The 18,050-nt window shown below is 45.2% G+C and overlaps 1 protein-coding gene across 3 annotated transcripts in view; it reads left to right on the forward strand.

Moving 5' to 3' along the window:
- The window catches only part of Grid1 (glutamate ionotropic receptor delta type subunit 1), a 749,167-nt gene that overhangs the window by 277,483 nt on the left and 453,634 nt on the right, over positions 1 to 18,050 (forward strand). The window lies entirely within an intron of this gene.

Below are 18,050 nucleotides of genomic sequence, written 5' to 3' on the forward strand. Positions count from 1 at the left end.
GGCAGAGGCAGGCCTAACTGGCAGAAGAGAGTCAGGAGTTGATTTTTAAAATTTTCTTGGGCTTGTATTCAAGTTGGTTGGTTTAAACTCTTTAGTCAAAGAGGCAGGTGCTATAGATATGGGACGCTCAATGTTGCTATGAGAACCCGTATTTAGGAGGTAGAGGGGGAAGAAGGAAGGGAGAAAGGTTACCAGGAAGGGCTGATGCTGTGTGTGCCAGAGCTGATTGTGGAGGCCACCAGAAGGGTGATGCCTATAGCAGGGAGATGTGAGAGCCTTGCAGAGTGGTAGTTAGTCTGTGACGTGAGGACCTCAGAGTTCACTGACCTCCTGATTCTTAAGGTGAGATCTCAAGGAACCCCTGGCTCTGTTTGGAGGTAGCTGCTTCGAGAGCCTTGACATTTGGAAAAGAGGTATCTGCCAGGGGACAGTGTGCCTGCTAGCCCATCGAAGAAGCAGTGGCCTGTAGCCTGGGGTGGGAGAAGCCTCAAACCTGGGCCAGCGCTGGGTCTTTGTATGTGCTCTAGGGGAGGCCTTTCACTTAGGCCAGGGCTATGCTGTGGTTATGGTAGATCCCACATCTGGGGATACCTACATGGTTTAATGTCTCAGCCTTTAGTGTGAGGCAGATGGGGCTCTGTTCTGGTAGAACCCTTCATGCCCACACTGTTGGGCTGCTTACACTCCATGTCTCCTGGACCAGATTCCTTGTTAACAGGATGACTACATGCTACTCAAGCTTAGGCAGCTTTGTCCGATTGTCTGGTTGTGGGGACGATCTTCCTGATGGGCAGACCACTTCATTATACAATTTATTTCCATGAATTGTGGAATACGGAACAGCTCTTAACAGACAGTGCGGGTTGCGACTTCTCCATAGAGAAGTAGGGGGCCAACTTGGGGTTGAGCATATAGATGCATCCAGAAGTATGTGAAGGAGTCAGATGTCTATTTGTAGCATCTGACTTATTAATTTAGTTGTGCATACATATTGAAATTCACATGTTATGTAAAAGAATATGTTAATTTAGAAATGCTACATCTTCCCCCTTCTTGCAGTTTACGGAGTGGTTTTATCCAAAGCCTTGCCTTTGTCATTACCAGAGTTGCCGTGGGTAACATCTAGTCTGATTTTTTTAGGGCTCGGAATCTCTATTTCCATTGTGGTGGTTTGAGATCCCGCACTTTGTGGATCTGTGTAAAACTCTGTCCCTAGGGAGTTTATCCAATCACCATTCTCATTTGCATAACATTAGGAGATGGTTTTTCATTTGTTCTGTAGATGTGCATATTCCTGATCTCCACAATGTAACTACTTATAGTGTTACATTTCCAAGTGATTTGTAAAATACTTATTTAGAGCAATATTCCCTGCTTGTGATTCTAAGGTCAAATCCAGGAATAATTATTAAATAGAGGTTAAACACCTTTGCTTCCTCTTTTAATGATTCTATCAGACAGTCTCATGAGCATCCAAGAGTAGCATTGATTGAGGGTGTTTTCAGGCTAATGTCTTTCTACCCAAATGGCACCTTGCTTGTTAAAGTAAATGAGAGAACTGAACATCCTAAGAAATAGTTTACCAGGACTTTGAATATAAGCTCTCTTATCCTTTCCTTAGAGAGAGATTTTGTAAAGTTACTTTCCCTCTTCGTGGTCAGGGAGAAGAACATCGGATCCATAGGCAACTGTTGAGTTGAATAAAGAAACAAATCTAATGTTTTCCTGGGTGCTTACATCTGGCATTGTGCCAGCACATAGTAGGTGCTCTTTCTGCTACATGAGAGGTGCTTATAGTAGGGCAAAGTTTTTTTCCTTTGCTTAAGCAGCCCTGGCTGCTTCCTTTGTTTTCCTTGTCTCAGGCATCTACTTTCATTCTTTAATAAATCTGACTTTTCATTATCTACCAGGCGTGTGCTGTTGCCTCTCTTACCTCTTCACCCTCCATAACTCTTAGATAAGGCTCTGGTTTCTTTCTTTAGGAAGGCTCCCCTCTTCCTCAGATGAGATCATCTACTCTCTACCTAGGCTATGATCTCATTGGGCCAATTGTTTCTCTTACACATTCTTGACTTGATTGTTGGAGGACTCCTAGGAGCCTCCAAAGTTGACTGTGGGAAAGACCTCTGAGGCTCTAGTTGTTTTTTGATTTTTGTTTAAGGTTGCTTTTTTCCCTTTGTCAGCAGGCCAGGATTAGCTACCTTCTGTGAACATCCTAAACTCTACAAAAAGCTCTGTAGGACTCTCACTACTTATTGGAGACTTCTTGAGTTCAGGACAATACCTTACCATCTAGTGTCCTCAGGACCTTAGAGTCACAGCCTTCTGCCTGGTGATGAGCAAACTTCATCTTCTATATGGTTTCTCCCCAGCTTACAGGCTGAGGGCAGTGCTCCAGATCTGAGGAAAACAGACAGAATCTTGGGATGCTTCGTGACATCTCCTTTGAAGCTCTTGTCTTCACAGAGCAGATGGGCCTTGAGCCCTAGGGGCTCTTTATTGCTGTGTGGTTTGAAAGCCCTTGGAGACAGCTGCCAGGCTCCCATATGCATGGCAACAAACCATCTCAGTGAGCTACAGTCTGCATCAAGAGGCATCATGTGGCCTTGGATAAGTAGCTCAGGTGACCCAAGGCTCCATTACTACTTGGATACAAGCTGCTACTGCCTTCACCATGCTGGTGGGCTGGACTAGCCTCCTTTCCTTGGCTGTCCAATGGGCCAGCCCTGCCATCTGTCCATGTTATGTTAACTATCTACTCTCTCAGCAGCCCAACTTGCAGAGAAGGCTCTATGGTGGGGGCATATGGGAATAGGAGTTTACAATCAGGCTTTTGGAGTTCTGGCTTCTGGAGCTCAAAGTTTGAACTCAGATCATTGGGTTTAAATTTGAACTTAGATCATTGGGTTTGGATCTAAGATGAACATTTCTGAAAGATAAATCTTGCTTTTACTACTCCCAAGACGTCAGACAAGCTCAGGGAAGCAGCCAAATGATCTTTTCCTGTAGGGATAGGGGTTTATTTCTTTCTCCAAGGCTTTTTCTAGAAGAAGGGATCACACACACCAACTATAGCAGTGTTTGTTAACCTGTGTGCTGTGACCCCTTTGGACTTCTGTATCCAAAAATATTTATATTGCGATTCATAATAGAGGCAAAGTCACAGTTATGAAGTATCAACAAATACAACTTTGTGATTGGAAGTCACCATAACATCATTGGGAAGGACCCAAGCATCAGGAAGGTTGAGAACCACTGGAAGTGCTGACCTCATTGAATTCATTTGGATCGTCTTGTCTTCAGTACCACCATTGGTATAACCAGAAGAACCATTGCTCTATACCCCGAGGCTGGGCAGGGTACAGGGGGTGTCATATAACCACACAGACTTTGGCTTTGCACTGTTATTTGCTGTCAGTGACATGGGATCTTGTCTTAGTCTACTTACGTTGCCATAAAAGTCTCCACAGTCCAAGAAGGGTAATTTGTTTTCTCAGTTTGGGAAACTAGAAGTTAGATTGCAGGGTGTCGACAAAGTGGTTTCTGGTGAAGAGTCTCTTCATGAACGGGAACGTATACCTTCTTGATGTGTGATCCCTGGGAGAGTGATGAGTAAAGAGATGAAGAGAGGGGGTTTTATGGTGAATTTATGGTGAATTTATGCGAATTCCATCAAGAACACTCCACTTTCATGACTCCTCTCATGCTAATAACCTTCCCAAGTCCCTGTCTCTGAGTAATTGAATATTCTGGACCATGAAAACTCACTCTGTAGTTAGAGAGCTTCTTCTGTTTGCAGCCTGAGTTTGATGATGATAAAGAACACACGTGTGTCCAGGTATTTACTAGTGTGATAAGATAGTGAAGCAAACTGTGCACAAACATAATTTACACCAATAACCACAAAATGGTTTCCATGAGTCTGCCAACTGACCTAGTGGTTTTGCTTGTTTGCTCTATTTTTCTTTGGACTTGGGGTCCCCACTCATTTCTGGGGTTGTATGGAGAGTTAACTGGATTAGGTGACCATGGCAGGGGTGTCTTCTCTGGATGTCCTTCCCATGTGGGCCTCATCACAGCTCGGCCAGTTCTCATGGGAGTGACAGAATTCCAGCAGAGTAGCAGGGGGTGCGCAGAGGACCCTGAGATCTAGGTTTGGAGTTGTACAGATCTCATCACTTCTGCCTTATCCTGTCAAGCAGAGAAACTCTCAGAATCTGCCCAACTCCATGGAATGAAATTTAGGCTTCATCTCTTAACAGAAGGAGCTGGCCGTTGGTGTCGTCTTTTCCACTACTGCATAGCCTTGTTGCTCGACTTAAGCAAGGTTGCTTATGTTATTATAGTGCTTGGTAAGTGGGAAAATCATGGTCGGTGATAGTTGCAATTATGCCATTATTAGGTCAGAGGCTTTTCTGAACCAGACACAGGATCAGCCATTTAGGAGCCCGGGGATAAGATAAGAATCACAGCTGATAGCTGACCTGAGTTTTTGCAGACCACACTGCTCCTGTTTTCTTACTCAGAAGAAAATCTATGGGCAAGTGGGGGCCCCTACTTAAGAGAGAACGTGGTCGTGGTCTCTGCTGAGAGTTGTAAGATCAATCCACATATTCATCATCAAGTGCAAATCCTCCAGTGAGGGCTGTGGCCCAGCAGACTCTCACAGACCCGCTCACACTAGGCTCTTAGAGGGGAGGCTTGGTTCTCGCCCCTATCTTTGTTTCTTAGGGTGCCTATTTGGACCTCTGTCTGTCAGGCACTCCAGACCTAAACCCCAGCCTTCGTGTAGTGGCAGAGACTCCTGTCATCAGCTCTGCAGTGTTGTGGCTTTGTTACCCCATCTACCCTAGGCAATGGCCTTTCATGCTCATTTCCTGTAGTCTAAGAAAGCAGCCGTAGTGGCGATGACCACCACGGATGGTCCTGGAGTCTAGACTAGACCTAAAGACAGGGATTAAGGGTGGGTTTCGTTATGGTCCATGCACTCTTTCCTAAAGTTGGATCTCAGTCAGGAGGGCTGTTTGTGCAAAGCAGCAAAGTGGAGGTACTTTGACCATCACTGGGCCGCCTCTGTCTCTCTGTGTGTCTATCAGTTTCTCTCTATGTCTATGTATGTGTGTATGTGTGCTTGCATGCATATGTGTATGCACTCGCAGGGGTAGGAGGGCATGGAACAGAACTTATGAGCTTCTGGCTTTCCCTCTTCCCCATGCCCCGTGCTCTCAGCAGTCTCTGAGGAAGCTCTTTTGGCTTTCACCACTGTGGTTTGGAACTTATTGGAGAGTTTGGCCAAGGAGATGTCCAGACAGGCAGCTCTCCCAGACACCATTCAACTAACCTGGGTCTTTTCTTTTTCTTTTTTCTTTTTTTCTTTGTTATAAGCCTATTTATTATTACACAGGCGATACATGCTCACTGGGAAAATGAGAAAAATGTAAATATACAAAAAGAATAAAAGTTGTTGATACCATCCCTCCTAGAGATCGCTGCAGTGACTATGTTAGCGTGTATCTTTGCAGCTGAGAGTAAACATCTTTTGATATCGTTAGATATTTTACAGCATTAATTACATGGCTGCTTGCCATCGCATTATGCGCAAGGCCCCGGTTTACTTCATTACTCATCTAGTTTTGAACATTCGTGTTGGGGCCCGTCTGTGCCCCTTCATCTTTGTAATGATTTCCTTACAAGAGATTTCTAGGAGGAAGGGCCTTCATCGCCTATTAAAAATGCTTTGAATTATGCAGTAGATGTATATATGCACATGAGAGTTTTATATAATTTATGTGAATAGTTCAAACACATTGTGAGACAGACTTGTAGACATTACTCCTTCACAGCCTCCGTCATCTGCAAGTGTCTCATCCTTTGTTTTAGCTCCAAAGGGTCTTACCCCCATCTACAAGTCTCCTTCCTCCTATGTTCCCCACAGCCTCTACATTCCACAGAGTTCGAGAGTTTTCTCTGGTTTTTGTGATCTCTAGGGCTCGTTAATTAGCATTCGTTTGTCTTTAGCATACTCATTTAATTTATAAGCACGGGTTAATATGTTAAAAAGTCAGCAGGTCAAAACGTATAGGAAGTTTCTAACCTGTTTTGCATCTTCCAAATTATTTATTTTGGGATGCCTAGTTTGTTTTTTTTTTTTTTACATAAGTAAATGTATGTTCTTTGACCTTTTAACGTTAACGAGGGCATGTTACACATCCCACTGTCCTAGTTAGCTGTTACTGAGGTAAAACCCTCTGACCAAAAACAACATGGGGAGGAGAGAGTTTGCTTGCTCCCTTTCATGCCTGTTCATAGTCTGTGATTGAGGGAAGTCAGGTGAGGAACTTCAGCAGGAGCAGACATGGGAACCATGGAGGAAGCGGTTCCCTGGCTTTCCTCACATGACTTCCTCAGTCTGCTTTCTGATAGAACCCAGGCCACCTGCCCAGAGGTGGCACCGCCCACAGTGGGCTGGCTCCTCCCACATCAGTCATTAACCAAGAAAATGCCTCAGGGACAGGCACACAGGACAATCTGGTGAAGGCAATTCTTCAGCGGGGGCTCTTCCCAGGTAGGTGTAGGTTATGTGAAAGTTAATGAAACCAACAGCACATCTACTCGTTCTGCGTTTTGCTTTTTCACTCTGAAACATGCTTACAGATCTGTCTAGATTAGTTTATGAAGCGTTTCTGCAGCCATTTAATCAGTTGCAGATTATTTGATTGCATAGTTGGGCCATAATCTTTTAAACCAGCTCTCTAATGGCAACATTTAGATTCCATCCAGTATTTTGCTTAAAAAAAAAAAAAAAAAAACGAGGTGCAGAGAATAACCTTGCAATTAGGTCAGTTAGCTTGCAGTTTTGAAACTATATCCATAGGATGAAATTCTAAAAATGGAATTGCAGAGGAGAAGGATTTTTGCATTGGGAATGTTGATTGATGCTGCAAAATTCCTTTCCAAAATGGCTGTGCTAGCTTGACTCCAGCCTACTGTGTGCAAGTGTGCCTGCTTTTCCACAGCTCTGTCAACAGAATCTATTATCCCAATCAGAGGCATAAAACACTGGGAAGCATGGCTTTAGCTTGTGTCTTTCTTCCCAGTGATGTGAAGCGTCATGGCAGATGGACAGGACTTAGCTGTGCTTCATTTTTTGTCAGCCGTTGTGTCCCCACACCCTGCCTGGCTTTCTGTTTGTTGATTGCCCAGAGATCTGTGCAGTAGGGATTTTTATCTCTTGGTCTTTGGTCAAGTAGAAAATATTGAACTCAATTTGTTTTTTTAATTGTTATTTTACTTGTTATGAAATATTTGTTATTTATGTAGAGTAAAACCACTGATTTTGTCCTTTATTATGTCTCAGCTTTAGTCATGGCAAACATTTACTTGTACACAGTTTGTAAATGGTTTACAATGTTTTTCCTGTAGGTACTTTTACGGTTCCATTGAAAACTTAAACTTTAATTTTAGGGCCAGGGTTCGAATCCTAGTAGTCACTTAATTCCTCACAAGTGACTGTAGCTCTGATGACCTCTTGTGAAGGATTGTACGTATACCTACATGCAAGCAAAAACTTGTCCACATAAAAGGAAAGTCTAAACTTGATTTATAATTTACTTCATGTATAATTATTTCATTCTTCATTGAATATATCACCTTTGTTACAATGATATTTTATTACCATTTATGATATTCTAAAATTTATTTTATCAAACCGATATTTTAATCTAAACATACTGATGTCAAAATATTCATAAATTTCGACTAAAATACATGTCATATGATTCGATTTTCTGTGCCCCTCTATTCTTTTTCATTTTCTTCCATTGCCTTTTCTACTCTTCGAATTTTAAAATTATTCCATCTAATGCTCCAAACCAGCTTATTGGTATTTTATTGGGAATATGTAAGTCAATTTAGGGAAAGCGAAAAAATCCTTATGATATTGAGCATTACACAAGTAAGTGAGCGTGTTTCTGTGTTTTCCCCATCTCCCTTTATTAAGGGCTTTCTATAAGTAGGTTTATGCCTGTCGAGGCCAGGGTTTCCCTAGGCATTTAGCTTGCCATGGCTTTGAATTGTCTTCTTCTTCTCCTCCTTCTCCTTCTCCTTCTCCTTCTCCTTCTCCTTCTCCTTCTCCTTCTCCTCCTTCTCCTTCTCCTTCTCCTTCTCCCTCCTTCTCCTTCTCCTTCTCCTTCTCCTTCTCCTTCTCCTTCTCCTTCTCCTCCTTCTCCTTCTCCTTCTCCTTCTCCTCCTTCTCCTTCTCCTTCTCCTCCTTCTTCTTCTTCTGATGCTTCTTCTTTCTCTTCCTCTGCCTCTTCCTCTTCTCCTTTTTCTTCCTCTTCATATTAAACCTTTAAATTAGTCTCTTTTTTGTATATTAACTACTGACTCTTCTTCTTCTCTCTGTACAAGTCTGCTCAGGGCCAGAGAGTGACACTGAGTGTCTTCCTGGGCCTTTCTGTCTTGTTGCTGCAGAGAGGCTTCTCCACAGTCCTTGGACCTGACTCCTTCGGCTAGGTTCATTGAGTAGAAAGGTCCAGGGTCTTCCTGTCTCTTCCTAGTGCTAGGATGACAGGTGCACCCACCTTGTCTGGGTTTTTAACATGGTCCTGAGAATATGAACTCTGATCCATGTGCTTGTACAGTAAACCGGAGGCTGAGCTCTCTCCCCAGTCCCTTCATCATGATTTTGTACCACACTCTTACTAAACTTGCAATTCTTTTCTTACAAGAAGCAAATTGACATTTCTTCATTTATTTCTGAGTGTCCTTACACAAAGTGAGCCAGAGACATGCACCTCAAAATGTACCAACTCATTAAATATCAAGTATTCAAATCGTATAAAAAATTTAACACCGCTTACACAACTAACACTTTTGGAATATGTTAAATTCCTAGTTAAGTTTTGCTAGTTGAGAAGTTTTGTGTCTCATTCTAAAGGCTTAAGTGTCTAAATATTGGAACAAACAGACATTTCTTATAGGGTGACTGCCAAGTGTCCTCATAATGTATTGACTTGAAATCTCAGTGGTCCCTGGATGTGACTTGCTGTGGAGTCTCACATGACTGAGGCTTATAGAATACATCTGGGTTTCTGTGTGTGCCTAGACTCTATCATTTCTCCACTGCAGCCAGGCTTGACAGAGGTGAACCAGCCGATGATTTGAGAGCACATTCTCTCACAGGTGCTTAACATGCACAAATACAGCCCTGTTCATAGTGAGAGGCGAGTGTCTCCTTTTCAAACTAAGGAACAGACAGCATGGATGTGCTCTTAAGCACAGGCTGGTGACAGCTTGTGAGGGCTTAGGTGATGGTCAGCAGAAGGGCAGAAGGGTAAGGGCTGGGTTGCAGGAGGTTACAAAATGTTTCCAGAAAGCAATTGTGTGTTTTCTTAGAGATTTGAACATGCTAGACCCCAGAGGTAGTCGGAAGTAAGCATTGTAACCATTCCTACCAATAGGTGCACCCCCTTGGGGAATGCGTGACCTTCAGGGTTACACCAGTTCTTTCTCTTTTTTCCCTGTACCTGGAAAGTGGGTAGATTTTTTAGTGCCAGTGAGATACAGTCTGTCTTGTGTGGAAACTAGGTTTATCTGTGTCTAGTTCGCTCACTGCTCAGTTCCCCAGGGTCACATCAAGCCATACTCTTCCTGGGCAGTCCAGTGTCCATGTAACCCAGTATCCCTGCCTCTACCCGTTCTCTTCACTCAGGAAATGGTGAGTTTAAGAATTGGGGTGGGAGCGGCACTTACAGTGCTGGGATTCAATCTAAAACCTATTGTGTGGGGTCAAATGTTGGGTCAAATCTAAGAGAGCAAAATTTGAAATGGTTCAGTGTAATGTGTGGGAGACACCTTCACATTTCAGGGGTTTAATCAGAGTCCTGTGGTAGAGGAGGGAGTGGGAGGCATTAGGGTAACTTACCCATGCTCCTGTGGGCCAGGCCAATTGCTCCTACGTGTGTAGCACCCCCTGGTGGCATTGTGCTCAGGATCTACCGTCAACACAAATTTTCAGTCTGCCTTTTACCGGCTAGTGGCTTGGGGATCTGGTTGCTTCGCTTCCTTGAACCTCAACTTCCTGTCTTTAAAATAAGGTTGCACGAGCGGTATCAGGTTCATGACCAAGAGTGAGATGGCTTGTGTCAAGTGCTTCGCATAAGGCTCGTCATACAGAGGAGGTTTTTTTCTGTTGTTTGTTTGTCTTCAGTCTAGTATTGATTCTGTGAGGGAGGTGACCTGCTACTTTCATTTTACAAAGAAGAAAACCAAGTTCTAGAAAGAGAGAGAATAGAATAAATCCAGAGCCGCAGGGCTCTGGCGAACTTTCCGGTGTGTCTTAGTGTCTTAGGATTATTACTGCTATGAGGAGACATCGCAACTAAGACATTCCTTATAAAAGAAAGCATTTAACCAGGGACTCGTTTACAGTTTTAGAGGGTTAGCCCATGATCCTCGTGGGAGGAAGCAGAAAGATGTAGCCCTGAGTGGTAGCTCCAGGTTTGCATCCTAGTGAATAGGCAATAGACGCACAGGGCCTGATGAGGGCTTTTGAAACTTCAAACCACAACCCCAGCAATACACCTCCTCCAGCAAGACCACACCTCCTAACTTCTGAAATAGTTCCACAAACTGGGGACCCAGCATGGGAACACACGAGTCAATAGGGGTCTTTCTCATTCAAACCACCACACCTACTCTCCTATATTATTATGATTATGAAATATTGTAGTATGTTATATACATGAACAGGTGAGTTTTCAGTTTCATGAGCAAAAAGCTGACATAGCTTCAGAGTATGTGAGCCCACAGTAATCTACGTTCCTGCTTTCCTTTCTATGGCATTTTCAGATACCCTAGTCTGGCTCGGAAGAAAGGGGTCTTTGCTATTACCTAGAAATCATCATGGACTCTTTGCTTGGGGGGTTGATCCCACGCCACTGTTCTAATCACCACTTTCCTTTAAGTTTTTTATTTACAGGACTTTTTGTACAACCCTGTCTGTCTTTGGCCCTGGAAGAGTCCTCTGGACCACTTGATGGGTCTCGTTGACTTTGAATATTAGGGCTCAGAAGTTTGGGTACCTTCTTTCTTAAGCCCCTTGGATGTCTTTGCCAGGTTCCCAGGGAGGTATGTATGTATAGATTCATAATCCCAGGCAGTGGCTGCCTCTTTGTCCTACTTTTGTGTCAGATGAACACTGAAGTGATCCTGGTTGGGAGAGGGGGTGTCACAGGAATCCTTGTCTCTGTTAAGTATGACACCTTGCTCCTTATGCCTGTAAACTTGAAATGAACACAAATTAGAGCCCAGCATTTGTGATCTTTGATCTTAGAGCTCTGAAAAGTCTGGCTTTCTCTATGGAAATCTGGAGTCTGTTTCCCCAAAGTGAGAAAAAGGAGCACGTGTTCATTTTGGGGCAAGGATGGTGAGCTTTAGGTCACAGACAGGGGAGTGAAAAAGCAGAAGCCCGCAAGTGGAGTGCAGCCTGCTGCATCACCATGTGGGCCGTTTCCAGTGAGCACAGAGCAACCGTTATTTCTCTTCTGGGAAGTTCCAGTTGGCCAGAGAACAGCTCAAATGCCTCCATCAGCACAGTTTACGCCTAAGTTCTCACTGGCCTCTGAGAACAGAGGCTTGGTAGTGCGGCAGGCTCCCAGCTTGTGGTTTTGTGGCTGTTTCTATCTAATTACATTTCTAATTCCATTTCCCAGTCTTGATTAAAAGTCATTTTTCTCCCTGGAAACCACATCTCCAAGTGCTTTTGCTGTGCCACGGAGGGCATCAGAGTGATGTGCACGAGGACGAGAGGCCACTGGGATCTGGCTGGTCCAAGATCCCCCCCTCTACCCCCCATCATTTCCTGCAATCATCACTGGCTTCTAATTAACCTGGAGCATCTTTGATTTCCTTAATTCTTGAGGTTTATTTCATAACAGTTTGAAGGCACAGAGAGAGGGGCAGCTCAGGAATTCTGTTTAGGCTGGGTAATGTAGCGGTACTCCGCCCAAAGTCCTAATTAACCATGAAATTGTACACACTACCCTGTTAGTAACAAGTCCCTTAATGTTCCCATTCACTGGGAGTAATTGCGTCATTTCTCAGGGCTGCTGCTCTGTCCCAGGAAGGGGCCAACACTATTAATCACCTAATGCAGAATAAGTGATTTTCAGTTTATGTTTTAATAAAGTGCCACCGGCTTGGGCCTTGAAAGCAAGAGTTGGCGCAGCTCCACCCTTGCGGATTACTCCTTTGTCTTTTGCCAGGCTCCCCTCTCCCACCAGGGTCCAGGGAGCTCAGGGAGTTGAGTCTTTACTAGAATAGGTTTCCTCCTGGGACTCTGCCTTTGGTGATCAACTAAGTTTGGTGTTTTCAGTAACTGAGGCTGAAATCCCAACGAGCTTAACGGAAATTAATTGATTGGGAGCATGAGCAGCTAATTATTTTCAGTGTACTCACTGGTTTCGCAGCCCAGGGAAGCGGTGCCAAGCTGAGGTCACACAACCACTGTTCCTGCAGCACTGGGAGAGGCCCTGGTTGTAGAGCAGGCCTGGGTAGAATCCCCAGCTTCCGATCTCAGCAACTATTTGATCTCTGAACCTTGGTGGTCCTACTGAGGACGAGAGCGTAGCCATTCAAAGCATTCGCTGTTGTAGCAATTAATGACTGGGAGGTTTTATGAGGATCTTCGTCATAAGATGAGAACACGACACCCTCCTTTCTGACTCTGTCACTTGTCAAGGAGCTAATTCTTTTTAGGTGTCATGAGGAGATTAATGCAGGTGCATTTAGGTGAATTTAAGGTTTATTACATGAGGTCTTCATCAAGCCATCTATTTGGGAGAATAGATTTTGATACAAAGAACAGAGAAGGGAATTCTTAATTATCTATGTGATGTAGTCATGTTGGCTACAACCCAGAATTTAGTCATAGGTCTTTGTGTGCCTCAAGATCTGGTGGAAATGAGCACCTCTGCTCACATCCCATAGCAACAGTATCTTTTCTATCAATAAGCAGTCATGAGCCTTCCATGAGGCCGCTAGACCCTCCTCAAGGTTGGCTGGGTGTTCTGCCATCACTTGGGGCCTAGCGCTTCTCTCCCTGCCCCGCTCTCTCTTCTCTGACCCTGATCTTTTTTCTCCTAGGTTTTGTCGGAGTTCTATGCAACCACCTTTCTCTTTGCAGCCTAGGCTATATTTTCTTTCCTCAAAGCACCCAGTCCTACGTAGTCCATTTGCAGCCATAAGCCATTGTCAAATATCCTCAACAGTCAATTCTCTTCAAAAGAGAAATCCTGGTCTCACTTGTCAAGGTAATTTTCCCCACACCATTACTCTATCGATGACCACATCATAGGTTCATTTTGTGCTGCATAACGTGTGGATATTACGGATATCCATAACACATAGATATAGAGCCTTAGGCTCCTAGACCTCTACTCACTGGGCGACGGCAGGCTTGGGAGCGAGGTTTCTAGAGAGAGAAAGTCAAGCTTTGAATTCCAGCTTCGCCATCACCAGTTGCAATTTTCAGCAAGTTACTTTGCTTCCGTGCTTTGCTTTTCCCCTGTGGATGCTAACAGAATCTACTGCATTGGGCTGCTGTGTGGATTTAGAGAATTAATACACACAAGGCTGAGATTTGCTCACTTTGTCCATGTATAATCCATTTTCACTGGGCTACGGGCTCCATGGGGACGAGGCTTGGCGTGCTCTTGCACCTCAGCGTTGGTGGTGGCACTGGCACACGGCGTTTGGCCCTAGTCTGAGAAAGGTGGTTTTGTCTGGCACTGACTGAGGCCTAAAGATGCTCCTGCTTTGGGCCAGGACTTATGGCTGCACCATTCAGCCCAAAGTCAAAACAGCATTTACTCTTCGTGTGTATAAGACAGTCGATGGTGATAAGCTGCCGAATTCTACCCAGGAACTTGGACTTTTGGCTTCCCCTTTAGCAGAGAAATGTGAGGCCCCTGAAAGTCTGGAAATCACCAGTCCACCCATCTCCTTCCCTCTGCTGCTTACACATCTGGAAGAGCTGGGATCTCTATGCGAGTGTGGGGTTGCCTGTAATAGCTTGTGTGTGTGTGTGTGTGTGTGTGTGTGTGTGTGTGTGTGATTAGATTTTCCCTTTTTTTGAATAAGGGGAGGTAAAGTCTCAGGATCCCTGGAAGACTGACCTTGTAATTTGCTGTCCATGCAACAGAGAAGAGCAAGAGTAGACCGAGAGTTGCTTTTATGAACTCTTGGTTGTACTTTTCTAAACAGTTGAGGTCTCTTCTCTGGTTTCCATTCTTCCTGCCTCTGCAGAAGGGCTGGCGATTCAGACATAACCAGTGTAAAGTCCACTCGCTTACATGTCAGCACCTCTTCGGTCAACACTCCTAAATTTTGAGTGTACGTGCTCTGATCAGCATCTGATAGAAGATGGGGGCAGGTTATGGGACCTTTGCCTAGGAATTAGAGCAGACAGACATTGCAGCAGAATGCTATTGATTCTATTGCTCCTGTATTCAGCAGACATGCCTATGGCACCTACTGTATACCTGGTGTCTGTTAGGCATAGTGGGTAGAGAATCCAGCATAGCTTTGTTCCCTTCTGTCCTCAAGAACTCTGCTGTAGGGAGCAGTGTTTCTGTCCCAGGGACTGTGGCGGTAGCTATGAACCGGTATTCTATATAACATGGGATTTGCTTCCTTACCCTTCTATGCGCATTGTAGAAAATGTTCACCGAGTCCCCCAATAATCATATAAAATAATTTTGTTTTTATTTTCTATTGACGTTCACCAGTCACCTTACATGGAGCTATGTCGCCTTGTAGGTAAAGGCCACTATCACTGTTTGAAGTTCTAGAAAGTGTCACTTGCTGTGGATTGGTGACATTCACAATAAGCGCTAACATCTGGGAAACAGAAATGGAGAAACAATGAGAAGTTGTTTTCTAAGAGTGGGCAGAACTCTGGGAGTTAGATTATTTACAACGCAGTCTGCAGCTCCAGAGGGTTTTTTTTTTTAATTGAATTCAGTTTGTGGGAGATCAAATTGAAGCTCTAGCCAGATGCAGAGCCAAGACAGGTCACCCATAGCCTGCAGCCTGCCCACTTGGGCACCTGCCTCTGTGACTCTGGGGCCTATGCTGGAGTATCGAGGGCTGCATGCAGGGGCCTGAGGCAAGAGGCCTGCAGGAGACTGCTGGCTCAGACTGGGGAGATGCTCCCAGGGGGACAAGATGCTCCGTCCCTCCTCTGTCCTTGGGTCCCCTGCGTCCCTCAAGGTGTGACCCTGCCCCCTTACCATCGAGTTCCCACCTCATGCTGTAACTATACTGGGACGGAGAGGAGCTGCTTTCGTTTTCATTTTTTAAAAAAAGAATTAATCAGTTAAAAATTTTATTTGATTTACATTCTGACTGCTGCCCCCCGTCCCCACCTTACCCAGTCCTTTCCCCCACCCCCTCTGATTCTAATCTGAGAGGCTGGAGCTCCCCCTGCCCCAGAAATCTCCATTCTGACGCATCAAGTCTCTGTAGGGCTAGGCACATTCTCTCCCACTGAGGCCAGACAAGGCACAGGGCAGCCTGGTTGGGGAAACTTATTCTACAGACAGGCAAGAGGTTTACAGACAACCCCTGTTCCAGTTGTTGGGACAACCATATGAAGACCAGGCTACACATCTGCTGCATATGAGAGAGGCCTAGGTCCAGCCCATGTGTGTTCTTTGGTTGGTGGTTCAGTCTCTGAGAGCCCCAAGAATCCAGGTTAGTTGACCCTGTTCGTCTTCCTGTAGAGTTCCCATCCCCTTCAGGGCCTCACATTCTTCCCCTAACTCTTCCATAAGAGCCCCCAAGCTCTGTCCAATATTTGGCCGTGGGTCTCCACATCAGTTTTAGTCAGCTGCGGGATGGACCCTCTCAGAGGATAGCCATGCTGGGCTCCTGTCTGTAGGCATGGCAGGGCATCATTACCAGGATCAGGGATTGGTGCTTGTCCATGGGATGGGTCTCAAGTTGGACAGTTATTGGTTGGCCATTCCCTCAGTCTCTGCTCCATCTCTCATCCCTTCATTTCTTATAGACAGGAAAACTTTTGGGTTGAAAGTTTTGTGGGTGGATTGGTGTCCCTATCACTCTTATGGGGTTCCTGCCTGGCTACAGGAGGTGGCCTCTTCAGATCCCACATCCCCACCGCTGTGTGTCTGAGCTAAGTTCACCCCCATTGATTTCCGGAAGCCTCTCCCATCTCAGGTCTCTGGCACAGCCTCAAGAGGTGACCCCCAACTCCCTTCCCCACCGTGTGCAGATTTCCATGCGTTCTCCTGTCCCCCTGGCTTGCTCTCCTGTCTTTCCCCACACCTAATCCCAAACCCAACAGACTGCTTTTCTAGGTGACAGTCCCTGAGTTCTGTGTTTCTTCTTAGTGGCTTTAAATTTTTTTTTTTAAAATTAGTTTGTAACAGGTACATAAAATATAAAATGTATATTTTCGTGGGGCACTGTGATGATTTTGATATGTTGTATGTATGTTTAAATCAGGCTAAATCAAGCATTTATCATTTCCTTATGATAAAAAACTTCAAACTCCTTTTTTTCCCCTAGCCCTTTGAAATGTGTAGAACATTTATCCAGTCTGATGTCTCTGCAGTACAATTCTAGAACTTCTTGCCTCTTTCTGTCTGTAACCCAGAACCCACTGGTCAGCCTTTCTTCACTCCTCCCTCCCATGACCTCCCACTCTTTGTTCAATGGCTGGTCCAAGTTCTAAGAGAAAAACCTTCTAACAGGTCTACATGATTGACTTTTCTTTTTGCTTGTGGCTTATTTCCCTTGGCATGATGCTCTCCATTTTCACCCACCGCAGCAGCTTTATCCGCGGCACTCTGGGGAGACGGAGGGAGAGAGTAGAGAGGGCGGGGCCCCACTCAGTGCTGAGGCAATGGGTTAGAGTTGACAGGACAGAGGCTGACTCACTTCCCCCTGGCTGAGCAGAAGCTACGGGCATGGAGGCAAACCTCCTGTCTGTCTCTGGAAATTGGGATGGTCATCTAGCAGGAGGGGAATGAGGGGGCATGTGTTATAATAACCTCTAAGCTCATACAACCATTTATAGGATGCGAATGAGGCTTTGCGAGCCTTCTCGAGCACCTGCACAGGCTTTCTCTTACTTGGCTGAAGAGAAACTTCATGGAGATCCTATGGGGCCTCCATGCCATATGCCACTGGGCCTTTCTTGGTCCCCTTGGGTGGGTCCCTTGGACATATCTGGTACCCGGAAAGAAGGGCTTACCTGCTCAAGTGGAAGGGCCCTCAGTAGTAGGCGTCAGGTTATCTGGGGCAGGGATGACATTAACATCTGGGGAAGAGTGGTGGGAACTGTCTGGGCTTCACTGAAGCTTCATTAAGAAGCTTTGCCTTTGTATGCCATTCTGATGACAGAGCTGATTCTGTAGGCTTTCAGAGTAACTCCTGGGCCATGGCCTTTAGTTTCTCAGTGTTCTCTGTTGAACATTACAGAAGCCGTGGGCAGCAGATTTTACAGTCCTGAGGCTTGATAGTCAATGGATTGTTCTAAGTCACACTTACCTTGCCAAAGTGTAACAACAAAGCAAGCTGGGGTTCAAGCCCAGCAAGTTTGACTCTCATGCATCTCGGCTGTTCTCAGTTGGCTATCAGTTTTCTACCCGCCCCAGGCTGTCACCGTTTAAGAGCATTTCCCTGGAGCTTTCTACAGTCTTTTCCCTGAGACTCATAGACTTGCAGTCCAGAGTCCTTAAGGCCAATGTGGCAGTGGTGCAAGACTCATGGTGTACTTGGCAACTGTGATGTCTGCAAGACTGCAGACCTTGTAGGTGGTGGGTACACAAGGTCTTGCCCGCTTGTCCAGGACTCATTCTGGGGCCCTTTGCAGGAATCAGAGGTCAGGAGAGTTGCCCCTAAATTTACTGCTTTAAGACGTTGTCAGAAAGCTTGTGCATGGGTGGGTGGGGTGTAGTAGTTAGGATGTCCAAATCACAGGTAACACATGCAAGTCAGTGAGCAAAAGGCAATGAGAGGAG

Source organism: Rattus norvegicus, chromosome 16, assembly GCF_036323735.1.
Source record: "Rattus norvegicus strain BN/NHsdMcwi chromosome 16, GRCr8, whole genome shotgun sequence".
NCBI classification, from domain to species: domain Eukaryota; kingdom Metazoa; phylum Chordata; class Mammalia; order Rodentia; family Muridae; genus Rattus; species Rattus norvegicus.